The 20678-nt window shown below is 42.6% G+C and overlaps 1 long non-coding RNA gene across 1 annotated transcript in view; it reads right to left on the bottom strand.

Annotated features, from left to right (window-relative positions):
* Window positions 1–2575: 2575 nt before the first annotated feature.
* LOC141088620 (uncharacterized) overlaps window positions 2576–20678 on the bottom strand; it is a 451115-nt gene continuing 433012 nt past the window's right edge. Inside the window, exons 4-5 of the long non-coding RNA XR_012231995.1 lie at window positions 3682–3836; window positions 2576–3605 (exon numbers count right to left, since the gene is read on the bottom strand). This is a non-coding gene — a long non-coding RNA (uncharacterized lncRNA). The remainder of the gene's footprint in view (window positions 3606–3681; window positions 3837–20678) is intronic.

Genomic DNA, 20678 nt, shown 5'->3' with positions numbered 1-20678 from the left:
GATCAGCCCACACAACGTTATCTATGAATGGCTGTATTACACATTATAACTTCCTACAATGAACTCTCTGCCTGTTGATTTATAATAATCACATCCACAAGTTTCCATAGTTTAATCTGCATCATAAATCACACATCAGACTTACACATTTTTGTTCTGATACTCACAATCCCACTCCCTAAATTAATCCTGTCTGAGCATTTATTTATGAGAGTTCATGTTCTAGAGATCTTAAAATACATCATCTCTGTGTGGTATGAAACACTGGAAGAATTAACGCACTGTTTAGTCTAAAAAAATAGAAGAAACAGTTGAGGAGTTCAGCAAAATTGACAAGAAAAATGGACCGAAAAGCAATGCTTTCTGTTTTCCATGTTGGGTTGGAGGTTACGGAAGATGCATCATCTGCCCTTGGTGAAGGAGTTGTCCTGTATGGCCTTCACCCAAGGATAATAACCAACACAAAGCCTAAATACTAAAGGTTTGTTCCCACCTTAGACATCTATGGCATTATAATGTTGCATTCAATAGCGTCATTTTTCTCTATATTCCTCATTAACCACAGTGACGGTTTGACAGCAAAGATCAAATGATGATTAACACTATGGCATGCAGCCATGGTGAGCATGGATCAAAAGTGGAATTGCAGGGTTGTCTCAGTCACCTTGAAACAAAAAAATGATCACTACAAATGTGTTCCAAATTGCGACCTATGGAAGTGAGATGAGGACACTCACAAAGTAGACAGGTGAAAAATTGATACCTTTGAGCTGTGGTGCTGGAAAATACTTTTATGAATCTCATGGACGGCAAGACAGAGGGTGCGGTTTGCCTGGGCCGTGTGCTCTAAGGGGCACACCCGAGGCTACACTACTTTTAACTGTAGCGGCGTGTGCAGGGTGGGCGAGGGGGCCCAATGCCATAGTCAACCTTCCCACCTATCATTGCAAGTTCAATTGTATCGGCATCTTGGATATTGTATGGAGGACTGTGGGGAGAACATTATACTGTATGAAGTACTATTGGGAGCACATTATACTGTATGTAGGACTAAGGGGAGTGCAATATACTGTATGGAGGACTTTGGGAGTGCATTTTACTGTATGGAGAACTATGGGGGAGTGGATTCTACTGTAAGGAGAATTATGGGGAGTGCAGTATACTGTATGGAGGACTATGCGGAGTGCAGTATACTATATGTAGGAAAATGAGGTGCAGTATACTGTATGGAGGGCTACGGGGGGAGCATTATACTATATGAAGGACTATGGAAAGTGCATTATACTGTATGGAGGACTATGAGGAGAGCATTATACTTTAAGGAGGACTATAAGGACTGTATTAAACTATATGGAAGACTATAAGGGGCTATTATGTTGTCCACTCACTGTACAGAGAAATACAGCACTGTCATAATCACATGAATGAAGATGTGCCACTAGCGTTGTCTGATGGAAATTTTTTTCAACATATTTTCCACAATATCCTTCTGGCATAGTACCATTTTGGAAGACCTTTCCACCTCAGGAAGAAGAGATGCAAAGTTCTCCTTATAGCATGGATCTATCAGGATAATAATAATAATAATAATAATAATAATAATAATAATAATAATAATAAATTTTATTTCTATAGCGCCGACATATTCCGCAGCACTTTACATTTCAGAGGGGACTTGTACAGACAATAGACATTACAGCATAACAATAATCACATAGATCATAACAGATACCAAGAGGAATGAGGGCCCTGCTCGCAAGCTTACAGTCTATGAAAAAAAGGGAGACATGAAAGGTGGGTGGTAACAGTTGCCCTGTTTGTATGGACCAGCCATAATGTTAAGTGTGTAACAGTACAGATGCAGAGGGCTAATGGATGCATAAAGCATGTGGGAACATGATGCGGGGAACCTGGTTATGGTAAAAACTTTTGGCTGTGCCACATAGGGATAGATTAGGTTAATGTGTTGAGGTGGTAGGCCAGTCTGAATAAATGAGTTTTCAGGGCACGCTTAAAATTGTGGGGATTTGGGACTAATCGTATTGAAGGCAGCGGTACATAAAATCGTCCATATGTGCCAAGCTCCATGCAAACAACACTTCCCTGTCTCTACCATGATGATGACTCTCCTTCTCCTCCTCCCTCTCTTCCTCCTCATTCCTACCCTCAGCCCATCTACATCGGGGGGGGACAAGATGAAGGTTGTGTAGCTACTAGCCTCTGTTGCGCTAGCCAGCTGCTCCTGTTCCTCCTCCGTGTCCACCTTCTCATTGTTAGACAATATGCGCTGAGCAGATGAGATGAGGCAGGGCTGGATACAATCTCTGTGTTATGTCTTCTTGCATCCCCACATGGTCTGCCTACAAAGCTTCATGTTTAATTGTGAGCAGCATTTATTTAAGTAGGCACAAAAGCATTATAATTGCACTGACTATGGTGTTATCACTACTCACTATCTTTGTAGAGTCCTCAAAGTCTTGGAGGACCAAACAATTTTTAGACGTAAAGGCCCACTGTTATGAACGGAGGCTGACGAGAATACCAACAGGCATGTTGGAGCTACCACTAAACCTCTTCTGCTTACAAAGCCTTGCCAGCATGTGCAGTGTGGCATTCCAGCAGGTGGTGATGTCACACACCAGTGGGTGAGCTGACACTTGTATGAAGCTGTTGCAGAACTGCGCTGGGCCAGGGTTTGACTTGGCCCGAGCCGCCACAGTATTCAGCCAATGTGCCCTCAGGGAAATATAGTGTCCCTGGCCACAAGCGCTTATCCATGTGTCTGTTGTTAAGTGGACAATCCCACTAAATGCATTGGTAAGGGCATGGGTGATATTCCTGAACACGTGCTAGTACAAAGCGGTGAAGCCACACCAGGAGAAAAACTGGCAGCTGTATTGTTCTGAGACAATACCTGTGCCATGTTAAAGTGGCCATATTGGGCATGTGCGCCCTGGCCCATATATTGGACCTGTGGAGCAACATTGGGGATGTGTGCAGGCTGAGGCAAAGGTGTTGGCACCAGTGGAGGAGGAGGAGGAGGAACAGGTTCCAAGGATGGTTGACTTGTCACATCAAGTCCAACCAGCCTATCAATTTGATTCTCATCTGACAGCTGCCACCTTTCAAGAAACTGAAACACACTGTGGGGATTATTGGGTGGTGTGCTGACATCCAAAACGATTTGGAGAGACCCTCTCGTGCGCAGCCTGTACCCACGGGGAATTGCCCTCAAATACTGTGCCAGACTGCGCCCATAAGCCTCCTCCCCATCATCATGGGCAGCTGTGGACAAGTAGTTCAATACACCTCGGTCCACCTGCATTCTTGTTCCCATAGGTGCTCCTTCTCTCCTGCGCCTGCCTCGTCATGGTAGGGCCGAAGGCTGAGGAGAGAGATCCAGTGGCATGGTGGGGCTGCTACTGTTGCCCCAGTCATCATGCTGTGCTGCCTGGCTAACAGATTCTGGTGGTGGTGATCTTGGTGGTGGTGTGGCTCTGGGAAGTCCTGCAGATGGGCCGGACCCTGCAACAACATCCGACTCAGGATCAATCACCACCTCAGAGTCGGAACCGGTCTCCCTCTCTGTGAGGTTTGACTCGGTGCTACAATGGAAAAAATAACATAAATTAAATTTTGCATAGAGAATATCCAAAGTACTACATTAAACCATGCACTTACAGTCTCAGATCCATCACAGGAGCAAGGAAATGTAGGCAAGTCGAAGTACAGGTATTTTCTCTTTGTGGTTCCGGCCGCTCCACTAGGGGACCTCAGCTGTCTCTCCCTCCTATATGTGTCCCTGCAGCTGCACCAACACCATGTCACATCAGTCCCTACAATGTGAACAAAAACACAGGATTTTGTTACACCACACATATGGCTATGGTGTCAAGGGTTTACCTATGCTTAGACACACATTTTACAAAAGATATGATTTATATTCCTGTTGGCTCCACACCAATCAAAAAAATAAGGAAAAGGTTGAGGCCTACTACAAAGGACCTTCTAACCAACAGAATTGCTAACAAAATTTAGAAAAACATGTGGTAATAATGCGAACATCTATGATGTTTTGAGTCAAAAAACAAAAGTTATATAGTGGCTAAGATACGGGCAAAAAAACAAGGAGAGCACTGCATTTGGTGGCATAACAATTAGCTAAATATTTCAAATTTTTGTAAGCCAAATTCGTCATGGTGCCACCAGTCAGGGAGTTGTAATTTAGATGTTGTAAATATGCACACAATAAAAATGGCGGAGTAATTATGTCCAGATATGTGAGCAATGACGACACATATTGGGACTTACATTGAGCAGATTAGATTTGGGGATTTGATTATGTGTACACATTATTTCCCTTACTAATTTGCTCCCGCTCCTCCCGAGGTCTTGCCGCATAACCACTGAACATCTGGGCACAGATTCTTCTCCACGCTGCCTCCCTGCATGTGCGGTCAGCATAGTGGGGATCTCTCTGGTCCCATAGTTCTGTCCTCTCCTGAGCCAGAACTATCAGCATTTCCACATTGACTGGCGTGGACATGATGGAGGACTCCGTGGAGGCGCTCTTCCTGGTTTTTTTATATGCTGCAAGAGAAACTTGCATCCCAAAGCTTCCTGGCCATGCCTCCTGCTATTTCCTGTTGACCAGGAGAAGTCTTGCGATTTAATCGCAAGTCACACGTGTGGTGCGTTTTCAGTGCGATTTTTAATCGCATCCATAGACTTGCATTGGCGAATCTGATCCGAAAATCCGTGACAATCGCAGCATGCTGCGATTGTCTCGGTCCGAGGAACGGATGCGATAAAAAAGCGCATGATGGGAGCAGCAACATAGAATAACATTGGGATGAATGCAATGTGATTTTTTATCGCATTGCATTCATCCGATAATAATGCTAGTGTGACTCCAGCCTTAGAGAACGTATAGGTGTATGTCTATAATGACAATTGAATCAATCTATACCATTATGCTCATTAAATTTAATGTAGCATGCCAAATTTAAAGTGTGGCCAATGAATGTGACATCACCACCGTCCCTTAAGCTTGGCTATATGAAAATAATGCCCATATAGGGCCAATACCTCAACACAAGGGGAGACATTGCAGCTTTACAGTTAGGTCCATATATATTTGGACAGAGACAACATTTTTCTAATTTTGGTTCTAGACATTACCACAAAGAATTTTAAACAAAACAATTCAGATGCAGTTGACGTTCAGACTTTCAGCTTTCATTTGAGGGTATCCACATTAAAATTGGATGAAGGGTTTAGGAGTTTCAGCTCCTTAACTTGTGCCACCCTGTTTTTAAAGGGGCCAAAAGTAATTGGACAATTGACTCCAAGGCTATTTCATGGACAGGTGTGGGCAATCCCTTCATTATGTCATTCTCAATTAAGCAGATAAAAGGCCTGGAGTTGATCTGAGGTGTAGTGCTTGCATTTGGAAGGTGTTGCTGTGAAGGAAACATGCGGTCAAATGGGCTCTCCATGCAGGTGAAACAAGCCATCCTTAAGCTGCAAAAACAGAAAAAACCCATCCGAGAAATTGCTACAACATTAGGAGTGGCAAAATCTACAGTTTGGTACATCCTGAGAAAGAAAGAAAGCACTGGTGAACTCATCAATGCAAAAAGACCTGGGCGCCCACAGAAGACAACCGTGGTGGATGATCGCAGAATAATCTCCATGGTGAAGAGAAACCCCTTCACAACAGCCAACCAAGTGAGCAACACTCTCCAGCAGGTAGGCGTATCAATATCCAAATCTACCATAAAGAGAAGACTGCATGAAAGTAAATACAGAGGGTTCACTGCACGGTGCAAGCCACTCATAAGCATCAAGAATAAAAAGGCTAGACTAGACGTTGCTAAAAACATCCAAAAAAGCCAGCACAGTTCTGGAAGAACATTCTCTGGACATATGAAACTAAGATCAACCTCTACCAGAATGATGGAAAGAGAAAAGTATGGCGAAGGCGTGGTACAGCTTATGATCCAAAGCATACCACATCATCTGTAAAACACGGCGTAGGCAGTGTGATGGCTTGGGCATGCATGGCTGCCAGTGGCACTGGGTCACTAGTGTTTATTGATGATGTGACACAGGACAGAAGCAGCCGAATGAATTCTGAGGTATTCAGAGCCATACTGTGTGCTCAGATCCAGCCAAATGCAACCTAACTGATTGGTCATTGTTTCATACTACAGATGGACAATGACCCAAAACATAAAGCCAAAGCCACCCAGGAGTTTATTAAAGCAAAGAAGTGGAATATTCTTGAATGGCCAAGTCAGTCACCTGATCTCAACCCAATTGAGCATGGATTTCACTTGTTAAAGACTAAACTTCAGACAGAAAGGCCCACAAACAAACAGCAACTGAAAACCACCGCAGTGAAGGCCTGGCAGAGCCTCAAAAAGGAGGAAACACAGCGTCTGGTGATGTCCATGAGTTCAAGACTTCAGGCTGTCATTGCCAACAAAGGGTTTTCAACCAAGTACTAGAAATGAACATTTTATTTACAATTATTTAATCTGTCCAATTACTTTTGGTCCCTTTAAAAACAGAGTGGCACATGTTAAGGAGCTGAAACTCCTAAACCCTTCATCCAATTTTAATGTGGATACCTTTAAATGAAAGCTGAAAGTCTGAACTTCAAATGCATCTGAATTGTTTTGTTTAAAATTCATTGTGGTAATGTCTAGAACCAAAATTAGAAAAATGTTGTCTCTGTCCAAATATATATGGACCTAACTGTACATGATTAAACCGAATCACCCCCCAGGGAGAGGACACTATATATCACCCCCAGATTGAAAGGAAGGGAAGCCGCAAAATTTGCCTCAGAATGTGCGAGTATGGATGGCCAGGCAAGCAGCGCATCACCCCGACGCGCGTTTCGGACGAATGCTCCTTCGCCAGGGGGCGAGGTTTATTTATGGTACAATCACTTCTATAGTCACTGGTTGTTGTATTGTTAATAAAACATTGATACATTTTTGTACGATCTTGGCCTGGTTCGGCGCGTCCTCTTGCACTGCTGCACTTTATTTGTCCCCTGCACATGTTTCCCATTTTTCCCGTACTGTTCGAATTTGTTAATAAAGAGATTATTTTTTTTAAATATTTGGATCTGGAGGTCGTAGCTTCTTTGTGGTTTCCACATTCCCGCTCCAAATGAATACTAAGTAGATCAGATGTGGTATAAATATAACAATCAAATGGCTGCAAACCTAGCAAAAAAACCTCCCCAATGAAGAATAAAAAGGCAGGCTATGATTATTATATAGATACAAATGCCCAGTATGCCACTAAATAGCTATATAACCATAGTGCTGCACATAAATTTAAGCTGACCGTCAATGAAGAGGCATATTTACCGTGTAGACCAGCAGGGAGAAAGCCCCGACGCATGTTTCACTAGTATCTTCTTCCAGGGGGATGTATCTATATAATAATCATAGCCTGCCTTTTTATTCTTGCATTATTGCATTTTATATTTTGCTGTCTGTCATTGGTATTTACTTGTGCACTATTGCACTTTATATTTTGTTATATACAGTATCATTCATTGGGGAGGTTTTTTTGCTAGGTTTGCAGCCATTTGATTGTTATATTTATACCACATCTGATCTACTTAGTATTCATTTGGAGTAAATTCACATTTTTTCACTCTATTATGACCTGTAATCCCTATGTGATGTGGTTATTTTATATTTCTTACTTAAGCATACGTGATTGCATATATATATAAAATCCTTTCCTTGAAGACCTCTTGGAGTTCATTCTGTTGAATTTCAGTCCCTTTACACAAATGCAATTTTATTATGTATTTTAGTATGTAGTTAATAAAGATTTGTTTTATCTATATTTTGGTTTCACACTTCCGTCTTTTTGGAGTCTGATATAGTTTGAGGTGTGTCCTTTATAATTTTTGGTCTAATTTTGGGGATTTGATTGATATTGTGTCTCATCATCATCTGCCTCCTTATCCCAAATTTGCTATTCCCCACAGTCATGTTGTTGAGGCCATGGCTGCTCTATGGTTTGTGCATCACTTAACAGAATGTCCTCCTGTCCCTCTTAGAACATGCAGGTCGAGAGGCCACAATCAAGAAATTATGTTGTAACGAGCTCCTCGGATTGTCCTAGTGTGGGATCACTAGTCTCCTGGGACTCAACATGGTGGGAGGAAGGAGGATCAGGGTGAGAATTAAGTGGTCCAGACTTTAGGCTGGTGAGACTGTGTAAGGAGGAAGACCAGGCTGCTGGTACCCGTGCTGCGCCGCGCCGGGTCCAGAACTGTCAAGGCTGCGTCTCAGGGAAAGGATAATGAGCGACACAGACCCAATGACCTAGAGGCAGGGGCACGGCTAAGAAAAAGCGCATGCGGCAACAGGGAGTTTTGACGGGGAGAAGCAGCGTGCAGCACACTATGCAGCGTGCTCTGTCCCTTGAGCACTGGTGCTGCAAAGTATTGTGCTCACTGGATCCCACTGCTATCAGCGGGACCATGAGAGAGCGAGGTGCCATGTGCCCAGAGACTGCTGGAGAGCGAGGTGTCGTGCGCTCCATGACCGTTAGTACAGCACATGTGCAAAGTAGAGAAGGCCAGGTACCGGACATATACTTGCTGCCTTCTTTGCTAATTAATATTGACCAATCCACGTTTCACTTGGAGAGTGCCTTGTTTGCTTCGGCCGCCTTAATTCATGGACTAGGGACTGAGCGGAAATTTTAAGTTGCTTGCATGTAAAATGTTATTTAGACTTATAAAAAACAAATGAAAACTATATTCTAGTACAGACCAAGTTTCGAGAACTTGAGTACCATAAAACGACATCCCTGCGAGGGGCAGCTCTCAAGGCGGAGGACCAAGTATTGAGACCTCGAGGCAAGCTAGAGCATCGATGGGAACAAACCCCGTACATGGTGAAACACTGATGGACCCGTTTATGAAGTCCAGCCTGAGGGTGACGAAGAGGCTCCTACTCGAGTAGTCCACAGAAGCATGCCATGTCCTTGTCCGTCACGAGATCCCGAAATAGGAGAAAGAGCGCCAAGTGTTCCTGAAGTATCCACTCCAGCGACCTTTGATGGTGATGAAGAAGAAGAACCTGCCTCACCCTCTGATCTGGACGATCTGCTACCCACTGGCTCAGGGGAAATGCGAGAACCTGAAACTCCCGATATGGCTGCTCCATTGAACCCGGACGTGTCCCCTTCAACTGCCCAACCTGATTCAACCACCCAACCTGACTTACACCGCACAGAATGAACGACAGCTGGAATACCTCCCAATCCCTCTTGTGCAGTCATTGCGGGACCTAAGATATCCATTGTTACGACCTATAGTAATTAACTAACTGTCACTATATTGGTGGTCGGAACAATGAATCCCTAAGCTATTACAATGCCCTGCACAAGGGTAAGAGACAGAGAATCAGAAAAACTATACCACTTTTCTAATTGGAGACATTTGCTAATATTATTATTACACCTACTACTTATTGGGATAGGATCTTGAAGATGGAAATCAGACATCTAACTGGGATGATTTAGCGAATCCTGCTTTGAGCAGGGGGTTGGACCAGATGGCCCAGGAGGTCCCTTCCAACTCTACGATTCTATGATTCTATGATTCTATGAAATACCACTTTAAATCTGTGACATCTTTCTATCAGTTCTACTTCTATACTCTACTTACACATTTAGGCCGGGGTCACACTTGCGAGAAACTCGCACGAGTCTCACGTCTCAATGCCTGGCACTGCCGACGGCACTCGGGACCGAAGTGAAAATATCCATGCAGGCTATTGAATCCACTGGCCAATGTGTGGCTGATATGTGAATTTTGTTATTGTTTTTCATTCAGTTCAATCACCCTCGATCTTATCTATTTTTTTTTGGAATATTGATTTAACTCCACTTTAAAAAAAGGAAAAAAACAACAAATCTTTACCTGTGGTGTTTTTCTTTTTTCACATTTTTAGAGTTATAACATCCGGCTAGTAAACCATAGCAGAGGATAGGGAAATGACGAAACGTGACAATAGTAAATTGTAATAAAATGAGTAGGGAGAAGACATAGTACTGTGGAGGCCGGAAAGTATATAACTAAACGGCCATAAATTGTGATCAATAATATATATTGTATATCATGATCCACATATTAGGACTATCCAATATAAAGGACACTTTATACCGGACCAACCCCACTGCCACCACTGCTTCCAGGTATAACCATATTCACTTTTGCTCTTGTTCTTGATGCCTTATATGGCATCAGTCATGGATGTCTTGTGTTCTTCACGGGCAGGGTAGTGTGCCATGTAATAGGATACTATCCTTTGGCTATACGGTGATGTTTCAATACACTCCTTACCATAACAATATGTGCCATCCTTCCCCTGTCTGATTATTGCTATTCTGTTTACACCTATATGTTTACTCCTGGTGCGATGCTTGCAGTGTGGCTGGTCTCCGTTTTTGACCATTATGCTCCACATTTCTGTTTTCCCTACCATACACCGTATGTCCTTATATGATATTTTACATTATTTAATAAAATTTTTGTTTTTATGGATCTTTGACTGCTTTTTTCTCCTTGGGTAGTTTCAATAGTAAATTGTGTAGCTCAGTGCGAGGAATGGGAAACGATAAGTGCTGTTAACAATAGATTTTTGTTTTTTTGTTTACTCAGCAATTTGCATAATGTGAAGGGTTCACTGGAACATGAAAGACTTGAGATTGTCAAATAAATTGCTTCCCATTTTCCGTCACTATTTTTTAAACAATGCGCATGGAAAAGAAAGATTGGGAATCGCTGACATTTGCTAAACAAACTGACAGATGACGTTGTTAACAATTTCTATTAAAATACGGAATGATTCGTTCTTTTCACAAAATGTTTACATTTTTCGTCTTGATATTTAAGGAAACATCATCGCATACTTTCATGGGGTTACACAAATACTATCCTGCCAAGTCCCTTCATTAGGAAGAATCAATCTTTTCATGTTCCTCATGTTCCAGTGCCCGTAGCTGCAGCGCCGGCGGTACGAGCACTTGCTGTGCCTCACATTGTGGCTCTTTCAGGTCACACCAAGCTGAATATTTATAGGACTCAGCATCCAGTTCATCCTGTTTTCTACAAATCTGCAAAATACCTCATTATACAAAGTGCCACATTTATTACCATGTTTTTACTAATATTAAAGAGAAAGGAAGCAAAGCACCTTCTGGAAATGCTTCCACGGTGACTGTAGCAAAAATAGACACATTGTGCAACGGTTGAAGCAATGGCTGAGGCGTAAATTTATGAGTAAGCAGAAGGAAAAATGTCAAATGATGTGTCTGCATTTATTCAATAATAGATTGCAATCAATCAGAAGCCAGATGGGAGAGAAGTAGGAAAATAGTCTCCTTATTGCTTCATGTTTTCACTGCTATTATCAAGACTGCATCCCACATGCTGTAAGCGATGTGGAGAGCAAAACTATGCAAGATCAACACCTGCTACCAATTTTTGGGAGCATCATGCTTCATTCCCCCAATGAGCTTTTATTGCGTTTTTGATGCTGCGTGTTTTCCCCAGCATAGTGGATGGGATTTCTAGAACGCTCATGCACAATGTGCTTCTTACTTACGCTGTGTAAGGCCGGTTTCACACGTCAGTGTCTCCGGTACGTGTGGTGACAGTTTTCTCATGTACCGGGGACACTGACACACGTAGACTCATTCAAATGAATGGGTGTATCTACATGTCAGCGAGTTTTCAGGGACCATGTGTCTGTGTGCAAAACACGCTGAGATGTCCATTTTTGAGCGGCAGCATGGATCACAAGGACCCATACAAGTCAATGGGTCCGTGTAAACATGTAACCGCACACAGATGGCGTCCATGTGCGTTTTAAAAGTCATAGGGTTAAACATTGAAACAAATTGTTTCAATACACGGACAGCACACAGATCACACACGGATGGTATACAAGGATAGCACATGGATGCCACATGAATGTGACAAATTGACACACGCACACGGATATCTCCGGAAAGCTGGAATCAGACATGTGAGGAATACGGCCGAGTCTTGTATGTTAATACCCCCGGCACTGCAGCCGCATAGCAATACATGGAGCCACACGCTCCGCTCCTGAGTGCCGGCTGCAGTGCTGGGTATTAACATGCGAGACTCGGCCATATTCCTCGCATGTGTGATCCCGGCCGTACCGTTTTTTTTTTCCGGTACTGGAAATACCAGGACATGTGAAACCGGCCTAAACTGACCTGAGGTGCGTTTTTCTAATCCACAACATGTCAATTTCTCTCGTGGGTAAGTAAAAAACACCCACTTGCATTTTTAGTGCGTTTTCACTGAGGAAACACATACAAAATGCATGTTATCCACACCTACATATGTCAATAAGGTTCAGTGAAAGCAAAATAACAAAGTTTCAAAAAACAAGACAGCTTTATTTAAAGAATGACACTCCAAACAGAGACAAAAACACAGCATCAAAAACGCAATAAAAAAGCATCTTAAAAAAAAGCACACAAAAACACAATGAAAAAGCACAAGTAACTTAAGTGAAACAATAGATGCAGAAATGGTGCAAGAATTTTACAACATCAAAAACTGACCAATAACTCATTGTGGGAATTAGCCTCAAAGTATGTAAAAAAAAAAATGATTCACCAAATTAACTTTTATTAAATCTAGGGAAGAGCAAATCTGCCAAAAATCTAATTCATCAGATTTGCAAAAATTTTGCCAGGAAATTTGATTTGCAAGAATTAAATTCAGTTTGAATCCAATTTGTCAGAAAGGTGTTAACCAGTTGAGGACCAAGCTATTTTCCCCCAGGGACGGTTTTTTTTTTTTTGTACGTGCACTTTTAATGACTCTTAAAATTTTGTTCACACTTGAACGATAATATTGTTTGACTATTTTTTACACTATACATGGGGTGACTGGGTGAGGTCAAGTACGCACAACTCCGCTCCATCCATTCTCAATGGGATAGCCAGAGAAGTAGATTTTTATTGACCAAATATTTCACATAGCATGTCCATGATTGGCAATGTTTGAGATGATGGTATCACCTTATATTCCTGACTCCTCCGAAACACTGTGAAGACTACTTTAGACTTTCTTATTATGTGTGCATATCAGGACCTCATGGGTAGAGATGAGTGAATTTGTTCGGATTCGGTTCTGAATACGATCAGAATAGAATATTTTTTTTGCAATATTCGTCGAACACAGCTGAATGTCATTAGAGTCAATAGGAGTGGAAATTACCGAATAAGTTTGGAACCGATCATATATTCAACACGAATAATGTTTGAATATGACATGAATATGTCAAAATCAGATTCGGGGCCAAAATCCGAAAAAATGTGGTCATCTCTACTCATGGGATGGGATTGTGCACTATGCATTTGATTGTGCAATACGAAGGATAAACAAAACTAGTTTATACCTCAATGTATGACTGCAGCTAATTAAATATCATTTTTACTACCCTCTGCTGTTGATATCCTCTGTCAATCACATTAATTTGAATATATATTACTGTATTACCATTTGTACCAATAGAAGTAATTAAAAATAAGTATTCAGAAGTATTTAGGGATGAGCGAATAGCTTCGGATAAGAGCTTATCCAAATAGCTATAGAGCTTCCCGAATAGGTGTCTCAGTAACCTGGATACCTGGAGCGCTCCCGATAGTCAGCCGTTCAGCACCGCAGTTGCATGTGTCACGGCTGTGTGATAGTCACAAAACACATGCATGTGGCTAGGGAATAACTTTCAAACTTGAGACATCCACCTTAAAAAGTAAACTTTTGGGATATTCTATATGTTTTATGCCCATTTTAAGCATATCAGTAAATCACCTGGTTCTGAGGACCCCACAAATCGCTAAACAAAGACTTCCTAGAAGACCGCAACTCAAGAGACAGGAGTGCATGCACACAGCACAGACTGGATACAGTGAGTAGAAAGTAGTCCTGTCTCCTGAACTGTGTACTTCTAAGAGGTCTTTCGAATAGACAGTGGGGGTCTAAGGTTACACTCCATGATGCCCCTTCTCCATACTGAGCCCTCTTCAGACTCAAACCAATCTGCACAGAATGAATAGATCTAAAAATATAAAATATCTTCCAAAAGTTAAGTTACTCTTTAAAGGTTTAATAAAGCTACTGCATAAGTCTAGGCAGTACTTTGGTTCATGTACAACTCATAGTTTGGTGATGGCTGGTAACAACAACTTCAATCATCTTCTTCAATACCAATGGTAAATACATGCTGGGAGTTGTAGGTTAATGTGATTCATTTGCATATGAGGCTGACCTAACACTGCACTTGAATGAACTACTAAGCCTGGCAATGTATTCATGTACTGAAGGAGGTTCTGATGATGTATTACAGTATTGATGGTGGTACTGGTGATGTATTACTGTATTGACGGTGGTTCTAGGGCAGTGATGGCGAACCTATGGCACGCGTGCCAGACAGGGCACACAGAGCCCTCTCAGCTGGCACGTGGCCAAGGCCTCGCCTCACTGTTCAGAGCTGCAGCTTCCTCACACACATTGAGCGGCGTGGCCGCGGAGCTGAATGATGATGTCATCCAGCCGCGGCCGCGCCTCTCAGTGTGAGAGGAAGTGACAGGAAGGACGCTGCCGGTGTGAGGAGACCACGGAGAGGTGAGTGTGGCCGCTGGTGTGTGTGTATGTGTGTGTGGCCGTTGGTGTGTGTGTGCCGCTGGTGTGTGTGTGTCTGTGGCCGCTGGTTTGTGTGTGCCGCTGGTGTGTGTGTGCCGCTGGTATGTGTGTGTGACCACTGGTGTGTGTGTGTGTCGTGAGTGTGGCCCTGTGTGTGTGGAGAGCCCTGTGTGTGTGGAGAGGGCCAGTGATGGTGGTGATGTGGAGAGGGACAATGATGGGAGTAATGAGGAGAGGGCCGGTGATGGGGAGAGGGACAATGATGGCAGTGACGGAAAGAGGGAAAATGATGGGAGTGATGGGGAGAGGGACAATGATGGGAGTGATGGGGAGAGGGACAATGATGGGAGTGATGGAGAGAGGGCAAGTGATGGGGAGAGGACAATGAAGGCTGTGATGGGAGTGATGGGGAGAGGGACAATGATGGGAGTAATGGGGAGAGGGTAATGATGGGGAGGAGGAAATGATGAAGGTGGTGGAATGGGAAATTTCTACAAGAAGGGGATCATGATGGAGCATATTCCAGCATGAAGGGGATCATGATAGGGCATATTCCAGCATGAAGGGGATCATGATGGGACATACTTCTGCATGAAGGGGATCATGATAGGGCATATTCCAGCATGAAGGGCATCATGATGGGGCATAATTCTGCATGAAGGGGATCATGATGGGGCATATTCCTGCATGAAGGGGATCATGATAGGGCATTTCTGCATGAAGGGGATCATGATGGGGCATATTTCGGCAAGAAGGAGATCATGATGGGGCATATATCTACATGAAGGGGATCATGATGGGGCATATTCCTGCATGAAGGGGATCATGATGGGGCATTTCTGCATGAAGGGGATCATGATGGGGCATATTCCAGCATGAAGGGGATCATGATGGGGCATATTTCGGCAAGAAGGGGATCATGATGGGGCATTTCTACATGAAGGGGATCATGATGGGGCATACTTCTGCATGAAGGGGATCATGATGGGGCATATTCCAGCATGAAGGGGATCATGATGGGGCATATTCCTGCATGAAGGGGATCATGATGGGGCATTTCTGCATGAAGGGGATCATGATGGGGCATATTCCTGCATAAAGGGGATCATGATGGGGCATATTTCGGCAAGAAGGGGATCATGATGGGGCATATATCTACATGAAGGGGATCATGATGGGGCATATTTCTACATGAAGGGGATCATGATGGGGCATATTTCTACATGAAGGGGATCATGATGGGGCATATTTCTGCATAAAGGGGATCATGATGGGGCATATTTCTACATGAAGGGGATCATGATGGGGCATATTCCTGCATGAAGGGGATCATGATGGGGCATATTTCTGCATGAAGGGGATCATGATGGGGCATATTTCTACATGAAGGGGATCATGATGGGGCATATTCCTGCATGAAGGGGATCATGATGGGGCATATTCCTGCATGAAGGGGATCATGATGGGGCATATCCCTGCATGAAGGGGATCATGATGGGGCATATTTCTACATGAAGGGGATCATGATGGGGCATATTCCTGCATGAAGGGGATCATGATGGGGCATATTCCTGCATGAAGGGGATCATGATGGGGCATATCCCTGCATGAAGGGGATCATGATGGGGCATATTTCTGCATGAAGGGGATCATGATGGGGCATATTTCTACATGAAGGGGATCATGATGGGGCATATTCCTGCATGAAGGGGATCATAATGGGGCATATTTCTGCATGAAGGGGATCATAATGGGGCATATTTCTGCATGAAGGGTATCATGATGGGGCATATTTCTACATGAAGGGGATCATGATGGGGCATTTGGCACGTGTTGGCACTTCGTCATAAATTATTGGGTTTTAGGTTGCAGTTTGGGCACTCGGTCTCAGAAAGGTTCGCCATCACTGTTTTAGAGGATGTATTACTGTACTATCAGTGGTTTTAGTGATGCAGTCATGCAGATTGTAATCTTTAATACTTAATACTAGAGCATTATAAGTTCAGTGTGCTGGACTTAAAATATCACTTTCTGTCTGTCAGTTGAACAAGTGATTGACTAAAACCCCCCATAAAATATAGACAGCTGTCAAATCGTTCTGCTGGCAGCTATCTCGCCCAGCTCTCCCATATACAGGCCTGCTCATTCTGCCTAAAGTGCTTGTGTTCTCTATGAGATCCAATTGTTAGATATTTCTGCCAGCAGCTTATCACTTAGATAACAAAAGGATCTGTAGTCTGAAATCAGACATTCTAGATCCTTTTCTTCCTTAGCAATTATTTGTCAGAGGCCCCCCCATACATATTAGACTGTGAGCTGAACCTGTCGATATCAGCAGGCTCGGCCAAATTTAGTCTAATGTGTATGGGGGTCTTAACTACTATCTGAATGGTATGGGCACTTTCATGGTATGTACACACAACGTCCTTTAAACTTTTGCGAATCCCTTGAGTTTTTCGGATGGAAGATGCTTCAGTCATTATTTTGTCCTGAAGTTACTTTTTTTTGCTTAGTTTTGGATGTATTTGACGACATCTTTTAGCCATCGACTTTGATAATAATTTTTTTTTAATAGACTAGTAAACGGCTGGTCACTTTTTTTAGATGCTTCATATGTTAGGAACCATGAAGCGGTCAAAAACCCCTCAAAATTCTGAACATATAAACAGCAAGTCGTTTTCACATTGCTGTGTATGAGTTCATTCTTTTTAGTATTTATTTTACGTTTTTTGAGGCTGGTTACAAAATGGATATGGCTGAAAAAGATGCTGTGTGCTCATACCCTTAGGCCGGGGTCACACTAACCGACGCAAAATACGGTCCGTAGTTTACAGGCGTAATGCGGATGAATGACCCCTAAACAGTGCTCCGTATGTCATCCGTAAGCAAGGTGTGGTCACGTATTTTGCGCATGTAACCATCCGTATGTAATCCGTATGCCATCCGTATGCTGAGATTTTCTCGCAGGCTTGCAAAATGGACATATAATGGAGCCCTATGACAGGGTTTATAACACAAAAGAAAGAATAGATATGGACACATAGAATACATATATATATATACACACATGTCATTGAGACACACACATATATATATATTTATATTTCACAGAGTTCTTCATAGCAGAATAGCCGCTAATTCAATTGCCGGCTTTTGTCAAATCATTCCCCAACCCAATATGAAATGACACATGGGTTACATACAGTAAACCATTTCATTTCATGGTTTTTTTTGTATGTCTTTCATTAGTAATTAGATGGGGGTTGATGTGTAAAATCTGGGAGGTGTAGGTGTTAATTTAAGGGGTTAATTCGTTGTAAAAAAAAATGTGTGGGCTCCCGCAGGAAATTTGTCAATGCGGGAGCCCACACATTTTTTTACAAAGAATTAACCCCTTAAATTAACACCTACAACTCCCAAATTTTACGCATCAACCCTCATCTAATTACTAATGAAAGACATACAAAAAAAAAACCATGAAATGAAATGGTTTACTGTATGTAAACCATGTGTCATTTCATGTCGGGTTGGGGAATGATTTGACAAAAGCCGGCAATTGAATTAGCGGCTATTCTGCTATGAAGAACTCTGTGAAATATAAATATATATATATATGTGTGTCTCAATGACATGTGTATATATATATATGTATTCTATGTGTATATATCTATTCTTTCATTTCTTTATTAAACCTGTCAGTGTGAGTTTACTGTATCGCGCACTGAATTGCCGGCTTTGCTAAAAGACACCGGGTGCGTATTTCTCGCAAGTCACACGTGTGGTCCGTGTGTAATGCGTATTTTTAGCGCACCCATAGACTTGCATTGGCGTACTACGGGCGTAGTACGCTGACAATCGCAGCATGCTGCGAGTGGCACGGAGCGTAGAATACGGGCGAGAATTATACGGCTAATGGGAGCTGCCCCATAGAGAATCATTGGTCCGTGTGTAATGCGTGCTTTTAACGAATCTCACTCGTCCATATTCCTCTCTAGCGTGACCCCGGCCTTAGTCTGACTGATAAGTAGGTGGCGTACCACTTAAAGTGCCTAGGGCAGCATGAATGCCAAATACGGCCCTGTACTAAACACAACTAAAGAATTACACCAAAATGAACTACAAAAGACATTCGCTTTGATCAGTTTGTGGTTATTTTATTTGTAACACATTTATAACTTTAATCTTTTCCCCAGTATTAAGAAACTTTCAATGTCATCTCAAAGACCAATCATGTAAACAAGATGGTTATTAATGAGGCAATAAAAGTTATTCAAAAGAAATAGAATTAGCTTCAAGCCAAAATATCAGCGCTATCATTAGGAACGCTAACTAACCTTGACATTGGTGTAGAACTGTTCTTAAAGAATTAATTAAGATATGCACTGATTTGTGAGAGCCCGACGAATTCACCTGTAGAAATGCAAGCTGTTATCTGTGTGATCTAGCAGCTGCTCCTCTACTAGTATTAAAGGGAAGCTATCATCAGAAAATATCCTATTGTTTAAATTGGGTTGTTGCATTACATGTATTTTTTTAAATTTTGACATTTTTCTACATTTCGCAATATGTATTACAGATAAAAAAAAAAAAAATCTTGCAAATTTCAAGCTGGCCACTGGAGCTTTCTTAGACATCAATCTATTCTTGTTTCAGGAAACAACACATGTACATGTAACAAAGGCGACCTAGGGTGGTAGTCGTGGGCGAGTTCACTAAACCACAGACAGTAAGCACCCCGGCACCTTGTACATGGGGAGATAAGCGATGTCTCGGTCCTGTGGTAAGGTCGGTTACCTCAGTTTCACGTTCACTTCGGTTACTGGGGGAATTAAATCTCAGGAAACACCACAAAGCCGCAGGTCTATTACAAAGGTTAAACTTTGCTGAACAGTCACACCCATGACACGGTACAAACCAGACAATGTTTTCCTGCACTTTCCCTACTGTCTTCGTCTGCTACCCGCCACCAGCTCCTATCCTGGTCTTGGACCCCAAGTTTCTCCTGGGGACAATCCTGACGAGCTGGTGCCCGTCCCCACTGCCCGTCAGTCCAGAGCAGTCTTTCACAGTGGCTCAGTGGATAGCACTGCAGCCTTGCAGCACTGGAGTCCTGGGTTCGAATCCCACCAAGGACAACATCTGCAAGGAGTTCGTATGTTCTCCCTGTGTTTGCGTGGGTTTCCTCCGGGTACTCCGGTTTCCTCCCACATTCGAAAGACATAGGGAATTTAGATTGTGAGCCCCATCAGGGATAGTGATGATAATGTGTGCAAACTGTAAAGCGCTGTGGAATATGTTAGAGCTATATAAAAATAAAGATTATTATTATTATTATTATCCCACTGCTCTCACTTTTATGCATGTCTCATCCTGGGCAAGCCTGCCCGGGCTCTGTCCCCTATACAGGAAGTCCTTTCTCTATATCCCTGAGGCTTTGCACCGTCCTCCTCTAACTCCTCCCAACTATTTAACCCGCTATATCACACTCTTTCCCTAAGCTACACCTCACATCATATTATAATACAGCATATTGTAATAACATTTATAAATGACAAGATACTGCATGTGAGACAGGTGTACAGAATCCACAGGGAGGACAGACACCTGACGGACTCTGTCACCTCCTTACATACAGTTGTGGCCAAAAGTATTGACACCCCTGCAATTCTGTCAGATAATACTCAGTTTCTTCCTGAAAATTATTGCAAACACAAATTCTTTGTTATTATTATCTTCAATTAATTTGTCTTAAATGAAAAAACACAAAAAGAATTGTCCTAAAGCCAAATTGGATATAATTCCACACCAAACATAAAAAAGAGGGTGGACAAAAGTATTGGCACTGTTCGAAAAATCATGTGATGCTTCTCTAAGGCTGGTTTCACATTTGCGTTTTATCGCGCAGCGCATTGTGCGCTATCGGTCGCATGTGCATTTG

This window comes from Dendrobates tinctorius, unplaced genomic scaffold (assembly GCF_039654945.1).
Source record: "Dendrobates tinctorius isolate UK_male_01 unplaced genomic scaffold, ASM3965494v1 ptg000039l, whole genome shotgun sequence".
Classification (NCBI taxonomy): Eukaryota; Metazoa; Chordata; class Amphibia; order Anura; family Dendrobatidae; genus Dendrobates; species Dendrobates tinctorius.
This window is presented reverse-complemented; position numbering and strand designations above follow the sequence as displayed.